This window comes from Drosophila teissieri, chromosome 3L (assembly GCF_016746235.2).
Source record: "Drosophila teissieri strain GT53w chromosome 3L, Prin_Dtei_1.1, whole genome shotgun sequence".
Lineage (NCBI taxonomy): Eukaryota > Metazoa > Arthropoda > Insecta > Diptera > Drosophilidae > Drosophila > Drosophila teissieri.
In genome coordinates, this window is record NC_053031.1 from 7,171,663 (window position 1) to 7,183,933 (window position 12,271).

Genomic DNA, 12,271 nt, shown 5'->3' on the forward strand with positions numbered 1-12,271 from the left:
CCCCTGCACTTGACCCGCTTGCGAACTTATCGGCGAGATTTATCTTTCGATTTGGCGAACGTCTAGTGCCGCCTGTCAAAATACAGAAATAATTTCTCACGTTGCAGCACCGAAAATTATGACAAAATATTAATAAACATTGCTGTCTCTGGTCGCCAGTTTATGTTATTTATCTGGGCTCTATCGATTTGACCCGCTCTAGAAATGAGCTCAAATCCAAATACAAATCCAAAATTTAAATCCAAGTCCAACCTACAGTTGGCCGTTTGCATGTACGAATTTAATTAAAATCTGCGCTTGCGTGCATATTTCATAAATAATTATTATCGCCCGATTCGCTGGCTGATTTCGTTGTTTATATTATTTATGAGTCGGCGGCGGCGGACTGAGTCTAAATCATGTTCGGATGCTGGCCAAAAAATAATATTAATGAGAAACCGAGAGATTAAGGTTGTTAACACGGCCGCCGATAAACTTGATTCGGGCTTTTCGGCTTGATCTATTCGAGCTGGAATCTGTGATTTAAGTCTATTAGATCTGATCCGATGCAGAGTAAAAAATGCAAACCATCTCTGGGATGTGTCTAAAAAATATATTCAAATTACAATTACATTTTATCTAAATTAAATGTATTTGACGTTTGGCCATCTCATAAACTTAAAATGAATATAAATAATAATTAAACTAGTCACTTGTTTCTTCATGTGCTGAACTTCTAAGAACTATTTTTCAAGTTTTACCGCAGTGGCTTCATCGATACCTGGCAGTCATGCGATTCCAATGCATTTAATTAGCCATAAAAAATGTCTTCTGGTATTTGGTAATCTTTCCGCTCGACTCCACTTCACTTCGACTTCGACTTGGACTTGGACTGCGAATCGGAGTCTGCTCCGCTGGTAGACTGGCAAATAAAAATGCCTCACTTGTTCAATGCGGACGCCCGATTAATTATGAACAGCTGAAAGCGCGCCATTAACATGAAAAGTCAAATCTATCTAAATATTTGCCATGGGCAACGAGTTGGCCCGGACTGTCCGACATTTTTTGCTCGAGAGTTTAGAGGCTCCCCTCCCCCCAAAAAATCCGAATCCAAATCCGCGGAGAGCTCTTGGCCAAATGTGCAAGTTGGCAAGTCATTTTTATCGCCCCGCAGTAATCTGAGCTGCACGAATGTGCCGACGTTGGGGAAAAATAAAGGAGGACGGACGGAAAATATATAACATGGCATCATTTGCTGCCAGGCGCGCGTTTGCTTGTTGTACAATAGTTGGCTAACCTCCGGCCCCTGCCAACCCCTTCGTCATCCCCCAACTTGGAATATACACCCCACCGCCATCCAAGCTCTTTTATCGCGCCTCCTCCGCAATGATGATGCAACTTTTTTGGACCAACAAGTGCTGCGAAGACCAGTTCCCGTTCCCGTTGCCCCTTTGGATCTCGGCCTTTATCTGCCAGCTAGAACATGTTTGCCAAAACAAGTTGGCTCGGACCTTTAACTGGGTCACTAAGCCAGCCATGATCCGCGGTTGCGGGGTGCGGAAGGGGGCAGGAATGGGAGGAGCGGAGGAGCGGAGGGAGTTGTTGCAGAAGGAGCTGCCTAATTAGCACAAAAGACTTGGACAACGAACTTGGTTGGGCAAAGAAGTCGAAGGGAAGACTGTTGAATACACTTTTGAAAGGGGTGCAGTAAACTTGGCATTCTCAACACATATTTTGTACTCATAATCAAGCTAACAATTAATCCAAATAAATACTGATAAATAGGCAAGAGGTATATTTTCTTGATTTATAACTTGTTTGACTTCTAATACTCGAGCAAATTATATTATTAAAATCTCATTTTATCCAAGCTAATCATATTGATCTATATACTTAAAATAAATTATGTTATTTCGGTAACTCATGGCCAATTTGAGTTAACGTCAAGAATTTCCTGTTTATGATTGGTGAGGGTATATTCGCTGGGTAGCCACCCTGCACTTAGACGTGTTTTATGGCGGTCCACGAGCATGATTGTCAATTGGCCAGCGGCACATCCTGTCCAGATCCATGAGATTCCATGTGCCAGATCCCAGATCCGAGATCCCAGGCCTCAGCACGAAGTCGAACGGTCGACGGTCGACGGCCTGCAGCTTGTTGTCTTTATTAGCGTTTTGGCAATAAATCAAAGCGCCAGCTCTCAGCGACTGCGACTCACCACCACCTCACATGTGGCCCTGGTGCTCCTACTCGTACTCATACTCATACTCATACTTGGCCGGCCAGCTTGTAGTGGGTATTTGTGTCCCCTAGAGATACCTTTCTACCCCCCCGTTCGCGACAAGAGGTTTCGTTTACTTTACATGCGCATAAGCGACGTTTGACTGCCCGGCAATATTTCAAAATTAATCCAACTGCCAGCGATGACGAAGTGTGGCTCACTTTCCAAGCGTCGCGTATTTGTCTAGTTCCCCCCGTTAGAAGAGAAAATAAATCAATTGTGAATTGCGGTTTGCCGGTTAGTCGGTTAGGTTATTACTCAATCTCTGCAGCTCTGTATCTCTGCGGTTCCATGGATTCCCGAGAGAGAGAGAGAGGGGATTGCAACCTCCGAGGAGGAGGAGCATTGCTTGCCGTCACAGTGCCCTTTTATGGCACACGGAAAAATTAATTGCCCGACTAATGAAGCGCAGCATTGATCGCACAGTGAGATCTCCGATATCTGATATGGCCACAAGCTGTCGAGATGGCTGAAATGCGGAGATAAACGACAGCCTGGCCAATTGAAAGGCAGAATGACCGTTTTATCTGGCCAATTGGGGGAGTAACGCGATTATCAGGAGTTAATCATTTCAAGTGCTTTCTTTGCTTTCAAAATGTGTTCGCTACTTAGAAGGCTAGCCACATCTTGATTTTGATTTATAAGATATAAAATATGCTATAATTTTCTCCATTTAATTTTCTGCAAGTTGTATATATATATTGGGTAATTCCTTGCCGATCCATCATGGCTCTGCATATCGCCGTCTGTGCCCGACTTCAACTATCAGCATATTTGAAATGCCCCAGCATCAAAATCAAACTAATTGCAAGCCTAGCTTCAACGTCATGCCTTAGTTAACTCAACATGGAACCTTTCCACATGAGGGGCTCCATGGGGAGGGGCATCTCTGGGGGCGGGGGTTTTCCGAGGGGCACCCAACTGCGTTGGCCCATGTCAATGGGTCCGTTTGTCGTGCCTCGAGACATGAAAAGCGAATTCAAGCCAACCTCAAACCGAAACTCCGGGCTCAAATCCGAAAAGCAAACGCACGTGCCGCACAAGCGAAACAACTTCATTTTCTGATCATTTGTGGAGCTGCAGCGGAAAACCTACCTCCCACCACTCCCCCCTCCCCACGTTCACAATACCTTTCGGAGTGGAGCTTGTAGAGCACTATTTTTGACATTTCTGTGGCGCCAGCTGACCAGCTGACATGCGTCAAACAACAATCAAAATACATTCGCTGTTTGGGTTTTTTATTTTTATGTCCACTTCGCGGGGGGAACCTCAAAACGTGAGCTTGCTGGGCCGGCCATTCATTAGGAACTCGTTTTTTATTCCATTTTCGAGGCCCGAGAATCCAAACGAATCCAAACGAATATACTCGTACTCAGTCCAAACTCACACTTGTGACAGAAAATCTTTGGGATGTTGTCGGCTGCCAATTAACCGAATGACCAAAAATGCGTACAACATTGTGGACAGCCCCATATGGCGCGTTGAATGTTGTGTTGTGTTATTTTTTATTTTATTTTATCATCCGCCTTGAGATCTCACTTATGAAATCCCAGAAATCATTAGTCTCTTTATTTTACGTGACAATTTTTGCCCAACTGATAAGATCCAAAAGTTAGGAGTACATATGTTGCGTTTGCACTATCAAGTTGATATCTTATTAAATTACTTTCGACTATAGCGCATAATTAAACGATTTTGCGACATTTTTAGATAATAATTTCTGGCGGAGAGATTAAGATCAAGTCCAATTCGCTAGCGAAAAATATGCAGCTTGTGAATTATTAAGTTGTTTTCTCTGAAACCACGGGACTTAAGTTAATTAAAACATTTTTGATTTAAGTACGAGTTTCTCCCCTCTTTTTTTTTTGGCCATTTTCGGCATTTAGGCCTCTTGGCGCAACACTTTGGCCAAACAATTTCGGTCGAGTAATTTTGCTGAGCCGAAATCAACTGGCAAAAGGCCGCAACTCAAATGCAAAACAGGCAATTTTTCTATAAAATTGTTGGGAGGATTTCGCAGTACCCTGACGAAGAGTTAATCAAGTAACCGACGAATTTGGCGGCCTAGAGAGGTTCCTATCGTAGGAATCCCAGAGATAGAGTATCTCCAGCTGGCAGACTTGATCCGCTGCCTTTGTTAATAGTTTCGATTTTCCTTTTTTTTCAGCAACCAAAGTTATTTGACTTTCAAATGAGCTGAATGCGCTGCCTGCGGCGGTTTTTCAGTATCTGTTTTTTTATGAGTTTTTCCGCAACATTTCCAACTGCCGCGATTTCTGTGGCAATTTGCAATGCAAAACTGCCGAAAACAAAGAAATGTTTTTCGGTCTGCCAAAACGGACGACAATAAAAAGCGACAGTTGACTCGTGTTGCAAGATATATTGTTGTTCCCATTGTTCGACAATGTGATGTGCGCAGAGCCACTGGAGTTAACTTGCGGCTAGAGCTGGCAACCAATAGATAATGCTTTCGATTATATCGGTAATGTGGTTTTAAGGGTCTTACAAATAGGTATGAGTCAACACAATAGTCTCAGAACTATATTTAAGATGCTTTAAAGGCTTTAAAGACCTATGTACTATTGCAACTTAGTTTGCAATCGATGGTTGCTCCCTAGGCAGCAGTTGCCACAACCCAAATACCACCTCTACTCAAAGACCTAGCCAGGAACCCAACTCAGTGGGTCAAAACGCATATGCCCAACAAAGGCGACCACAAAAATGAATAATTACGGGCGAGCATTGCCGGATAATGGCACATATTTATGGACCCAACGATGGAGTCGTCTCCTCGCTTACCAGAAGTAAGGTAGCCAACTGGCAAACAGGCAAAGTGGCAACTGGTAGCAGAAATATGTCCCGGTAATTTACCAAACATATTATCACAACAATGTTGACGGCATTAACGGTGCTTTCCATACGTGTAAGGCCGCTGCAAAAGCCGCCTGAGAAGCGCGAACTGCTGCCAAAAAAAACAGAAACCTGGCCGAATGAAATATTTGTAACACATTAGCGCAAAGCGATTTCTAATGGCCGCCACATTTGTTAGCCCGAAGTCGGGGATTTAGTCGGTGAACTGTGCAGTTTCGCCGAATGCCTGGCCATAAGTCATCTGTTCTCCAGTTTGGATCTCTGCAGTAATTAATAGTTGGGTATCGGCGCTGTAATGGAGATATTTTCCTGAGAAATGTGTAAATTAAATGATTGCCATTTCTGGATCACAGCTGCGGTTGTTGGGTAACTTGTATAGATAGCCGCAATCGAAATGATTTTGGGGAGTGTACAAAATTACATTTCACATTGGAAGTTTCAAAATAAAGGAAATTGCATATATATACTCTGTAAAAGTAACTGAATGTAAGCAAATGTAGCATCTATAAATAGTAGATACATTTTCTGAATTCATCTTTGATTGCAGAGAGAAAGCATAGCGTTTTCCCATGGAGTTGAGCTGCACTTGAAGTGTCTGCAATTCGATTGAATGCCCACTGCACATGCCACATTCCTCGCAGCGACATCTCTGAAGCACTTTGAATGCTTTGCACCAACATGAGCATAATTAAACAAATATTTACACACTTTAGTTGCCCAGTCACTTACCGTTTTGCTTCTGCAGATGCTGCTGCTGCGACATTTGTTTTCGTTTAACTGACAAAGCTGACCAAGTTGGCCAAGTTGACCAAGATGACCAAGCTGGCTAAGTTGACCAAGCTGAGCCAGTGGCTAACGAAGTCTCGATTGGAGCCCTTTGGGGACAATTTCCCTTTTACTTGGATGAAATATCAATATGCCACCGTGGAAGAGACAAACAAAATGCTTGTTTGTGGACACTGCTTAACTATGATTTTCCCACTCATTTTAATGGCTTTAAGGAGGTTTTTTTTTATTGTTTTTTATTGGCTCAATTAAAACGAGAAAAGAAAAGATTCGTAGCTGTGCGCAGTGAGTGATATTCATAACCGAAATTCCAGCACGCTTTATGACGTCGCCCGATTTCTGTCCAGATTATTCACGGTTCCCCGCGACACTTTTTATATGGATTTTACTTTTTATATTTTTTATGAACTTTTTTCTTATTGCTCTTTTCACTGGAAATCGGCTTTCAGTTGATTTTTCATTGTGCCCGGCTCAGAAAATATTAAAATGAATCTCGTTGACGAAATCTTTATCGCGGGTAACCCTATATGGCATATGTATATGATGTGGTTTGTATGGTTGGTTGGTATGGGGCTACCGTTGGAAGTGCTTGACATCGTTTTGGGGACCGGGTGAAATCCATCCATCCATTGTGCCCATTAATTTGTCAATGATAATTCGCCGTCTCTTTATAATTGCTGAATGATATAACTTGCCGTCACAATCGATCAATTTGGCATACATAAATTTGCTTTGTCCGCACAGATCGAAGCGAGTGAGTTATATATCCCCGTGTTTATATATCTCTTACCCGGGCACGATCTGAGATCTCAACCACGTCATTTCGCTGTTGCTGCTGCTGTTGCTTTTGCTGTTGCTGCTGCTGCTGCAACTTGAGTGCTGCACAAATTGCCAGTTGGTTGCTGCAGCCCGTCTTAAAGTAGCTTTAATTAAAGTGTGCGTTTTAAATGTCGACGTTTGGAATTTATTGGCCTTTTATGCTCGAGTCTGGCCGGGCGCACTCTCTAATTTTATTTGCTTTTACGTGGCCACACACTTTGCATTGTCCGTGTTCAGTGGCTGCCGCAGCTCCTCTCCTCTCCGATCCTCTCCAATCCTCTGATGAACAATCACCGAACTTCGATCTCTGATCCACTTCCCCTTGCTGTGCTGTTGTTCTGTTTTTATGATATACCTAATTGAACTGCGCTGCTGTCGATGTTAAATTCGCGTTTAATTGTTCAATTGCACTCGCCGGCCACTTGGCCACTTGGCCAATTCGCGATTCCAATTAGCCGCAATGGATGCACGCAGCTGGTGGCCCATTAGCCCCCGGTTGGCCAACTGGCGATCGCCGCTTCCCAGGAGCTAGGATTACCGCCAAGCCATCCAATACTCACATCCATCTCATGACTTCTCAACCAGAGTGTCAAATGCCCATATTGCACGCAGTGATTTATTGTGTGTGTAAAGTGTCACGCCGGCGACAACAGCCACCGCTGTGAATGTGACTGCGATTGTGACAGTGACTGCCAATAAATACTGCTCAAAAATCTTTTTCATAGATCACCATTTCAAGTACCCTTTAAGGTTAGAAAACATATGTATGAGCCGGAATTCCTAACTGATTTAGTCATGAAAGCTACCTTAAAACTGGTTAAAACAAGCTTACAGTCATTTTTCGGTCATTTATATTAAAGTATAGCAAAACTAAAAGTATTTCAACCTAGTTTATGGAATAATATGTAGTATTTTCTCTGAGTGCCACTTTGACATGTCGGAGAACGAGAAATGGGAGTCAGAAACAGCGAGTCACACTGACAACTGGAAATGTCATATTGCAATGCATATTAAACGCTGGCTAATAGGAATCCAAAGCTCTGGCAATTATGGCCACTGCAATGGCAAAAGGTTGGCCCAGACAAACGATTAAAATCGCCGGAGTTTCCATCTTCGGTGTTGGCGTATTTCTTCGCCAATGTGCGGGTGTGTGTCAGAGACTGCCAGCCGCTTGATTTGTGGCTGATTTCCCACGATTTGCGAATACTCCTCCAAAAAAATGAGTCATTTTTCAAAACAATAACTTGTAAGAGCCATCGCAAAAAAAAGCAGCCAAAAATCTAGATGCCAAAGATTTGCGATTTGTAAACACTGGAGAGCCCCGAAAATAAAACAACAATAACCGAAACTAAACCACAGAAATCAATAAGAGAAGCGACCAAAAGGGAGCAACTGCAGCGCATATTGCGCAGGCGTAGCCTTTGTGGGGTTAAGGGGACCATCGGCGGGTTAAGGGGCAGGCAAGTGTGACTAGCTCCACAATTGGGCAATTGAATTCGCACGCTTGCGCGCCTTTTTTTTTGTTGTTTGCCAGCTCTTGCAGCTTTTGGTTGCTCTTGCTGCTGCAACGGATGTCGCAGATGCATCTCGGAAGTTTGCTGTTGCAGTAAAAAGCCCAACAAAACCGAGTGCCAGCCAAGATATTACAAAAATCAATTACCAACACCTCAAAAAGCTGTTGCCATTGTAGCGCTTGCTGTTGCTGCCAGCGCAGACACAGCAGCAACATTAACAACGACGACAACACCAGAGCGCAGCTGCACTGAGAGAAAAAGTTGGGACTTTGTTCCAGTTTCTACTTATATATCTGTTAGTTAAAGAAGCAGAGCTTTCACAGACGTGCTAATAAACACACCTCTAAATTAGACTTTTATAAACTTGTGGAGTGCAACAGCAGCTGCAAATCAAAATAATAAAAAGTTAAGTATTATTAGATTACAGCTCTAACTTAAGTGTTTCAGTGTACAATCAGACAATCCCAAAATGTGCAAAGGGAACCTTAAATACCCTTATAAATCTAGTTCCCTGAGGAGGGAGACCTATTCCTCTAGGAGTTTGATCCCACAATCCCTAGCGTACCCAGGTTCCAGACGATCAAACTCGTTTAAAAAACATCCATGCCCCGTGTCATTGGAGTTAATTCGTAAGACGGCGAAACGTGCGTGGTTGTTGGTAATAGACACAATCATAAAAATGAAATATATCTGAGAATCTGCCATGGGAGACGAGGCGAGGCGCGACTTGCGCAACTTTGTCTCCGCCGCTAAAAAGACTATATCACAAATAAAAAAATCAAAAGAAAAAAATCATAAAAACTTGGCTGCCTCATCAGCAGCAGCTGGGAAAGAAGCAGAAGAAGCTGGCAGGAGTGGTTAAGACTTGCAACTCGAGAGCAAAAATCGAAGCTGGAGGCTGCCCGCCAGCGCTCGACGATGTCGATAGCCAAAAATGGTAAATGGGATAAGCCGAATCCCAGAGAGAGCCACGCGTGGGCTGTCAGTGTAGGATCCCCACAGCCCCTCAGCCCCACCAAAAACCCGCTCACACCCCCCTGGAAAAGCCATTGCATAAGCCACTCTTGGGGGTGCTCACTGTAGCCTCCCGCTGCTGCCCGCAAATATTTAAATTATTTCATCGCGTAAGCAAAATGGCCAAAAGGCATGGCGAAATGGCGCGGCATGGGCGGCTAGCAGGGGGCAGAGGACAGGGGGCTGGGGAGATCGAAGATATATATCCTGATCTAAGCTTCCTTGCCTCGCAGACCCATAACTCATGCAAACGCCAAAAGCCTTGTGCTCCACTCGCTTCCAACTCGTTTAACAATTATTATTGGTGATTAACACGGCATGTACAAAGGCTACAGGTGTTTTCCAGGGGCTCTCCGCGGAGGGGGTGGTGCGGGGGTGCAGGGGTACAGGTGGTGGTGCAGCGACAACCTTCGACACCTGCAGCCATGCCACCAAAAGCGGCGGCGGCATGTGGAGCACTCGGTGGCTCCCAGTCGCGACTCACGTTTGCCTTTTTAATTAAAATATTAAACGAAAATGCAACTGCACAACTGAAGTAGAAATAGAAATACTGCAAGTGGGGCAAGAGTGTCAAGGGGTTAAGGCGAGGGGGTGGTACACTCAGGGGGCGGTGTTTGTTGTTCTCTCTATTGCCGACAAATAGAGAACCACTTCGATGAGATGTAGATAATGGGTTAGCTGTGTGGGAAAAAATACATGAATATACTGGTACAGCTCTATATTGGACATAAAATACTTACTGGTAGTAAATTGTACATTTCGTTTCGATTGGCTTACATTTTATAAAATAAATAAGTAACTTATTAGTAAAAGGGTATTCTGCCTTTCCTGCAACTAATTTCATCTAAAACCCAACTGGTTTTTCCAATATTTGATTTATGTTGTGAGCCATCTTTCACCGTGAACCTCTGCCGTTTAACACCCAGTCTTGGACTAAAATTTCCCCAGTGATCTCATGGCCAAGTGTGTTAACTGATTAACCGGCGATGGCGATCAGGTTCATCGATCGCCCATAAGTTCTCACTGTGGGCCAAACATAAGCCGAGACTCTCTCCCTGTGGCCCTCCGATCAAAGTTGGCATATCGATCTTCGATTAACATGCGCCGACAACTCGACAACAAATTTCAGATGTCTGTGGCATGAATAATGCAGTGATCCGGCCAGATCGTGCCAGATATGCGAGGCATTAACCCAGGCGCACAGCACTATCTTAATTTCGATCATAATTTCGCTGACAACACTTGACTATTTCTGTTTCTGTCTCTGTTTCTATTTCTCCTTAGGCGCGATTAGGGCCCACGCAACACCTTTTGTTCGGACTCCGAGTTAAGCTCCGATTCGGGTTCGGATCTGTGCCAGCATTATGCAAATCGAGGTTGAAAGAACTCGCCTCGGCGACCTCTGCGCCCATCGGCTCTTCTTCGTTGCTCAGAGCTCTCTTTGTTCTCTCGGGGATTCAATCAATAAAAATTATGCTAATTAAATGCCATTTCATTGAGGGAACATAAAAATCCACACGCCATGCCGTGGTCCCAGTGAAACTCGAGTCTTGGCTTGAGTTCATTCACAAAAATATACTAGAGGTTGAGCACTGACAGAAAAATTGATATACTTTTAGAACTGGTAGGTTGAAAATGATATAGTGAGTTATAGAGAGTATATATAACCATTAATTTTTTTAACAATTCTGTACCATTTTGCAATTAGAATGTATGCATGTTCCATAGTTTTTTTGAGTGTCCCAACATAATTGCTTTCTATGTGGAGTTCCCGCTCCTAAACACGACCGTTAACAAATTCTTACGCAGCCACAAAACACTTTTTAAACGTGTCGGGTCGCCTCGCTTGGCTTTTGGATCGTTCGGGTTCGATCTCCAACTGTTATTGAACTTGGCCAACTTTGCGGAGTGACTCATCGCGCAGGGAGAGTCAAGAAGTCTCCAGCTTTGGGCCTGAGTTCAGCCATCCAGATGGAACGGGCTGGGGGAAAAGCAAAAGTGTGCCAAGTGGTCAGCAAGTCAGCCAGTCAGCCGGCAACGGAAGTTTACTTGCCCGCATTTTTGCCGGCAGTCGAAGGCCAAGCTTTTGCACTCTTGGCCAACTCAATCAATCAGCTGTTAATGAAGAGAGATATTACTGAGGATGGGGGCAGTGTTTCCCAACTCAGGTGCCAGGGGTTAGCCAGGGATCGTCTGAGGAATCGGCGGAGAAACCCATCAATGCTCTCGGTTTCTATCAGTTGCAGTTCCCTGTCTCATAATGATATTGAAATATTTCTATGATTTATGTTCTCTGATCTCTGCCGCCCGCTGCAATAAATCATCCGTCACAGAAAACTGGTAGCCAATTGGGTGAGTCGCAATCGCTGGTCTGTCGACTTTTGGGGGAAAATACTAACTAAAGTTTGACTACAGAAAACACAAAAATGGTATTCCTTCAAATGGCCCAAACTTGTTAAGATCTCTTTATGTACAACAAGTCCAGGATCTTAAAATACATTAGGGAATTTACTAAGATAAAATGCAAAACTTGCAGCAAACATCTCTTTTTCGCCACTTATCTAACAGATAGCAATCTCGCGCAGAAATCGCCTTCTCCCCATCAGTTGGTTAATAAAAGCGCTTCAAGGCTTCCACTTTTTTGTCCCAGTCCCAGTTGCAGTCCCAGTTGCAGTCGCAGTTGCAGACCAAGTCGAAATCGAAATCGAAATCGAGGTCCACCTTGGCCTGTCTCCAGTATTTTTGTATTTCTGCCTCGTTAATGTGTCACCTTTGAATTGTGTCTCCGCGGTGGAAAATCGGACGTGCACTAGTTTTCGCCTCGGTTTATTTTTATCTCTCCGTGTGTCAGCGACAACACAAAACGCCGACTCCTGGCGGCTCCCAGTAGTGGCCACTGTACAGTGTCCACTCGACGCATGCACTGCCCCCGTTGATCAAACGAAAATGTCAAACCAACTGACAGTTTGACAAATATTGACGACGCTTCGCGCAAGGCGAACCTCAC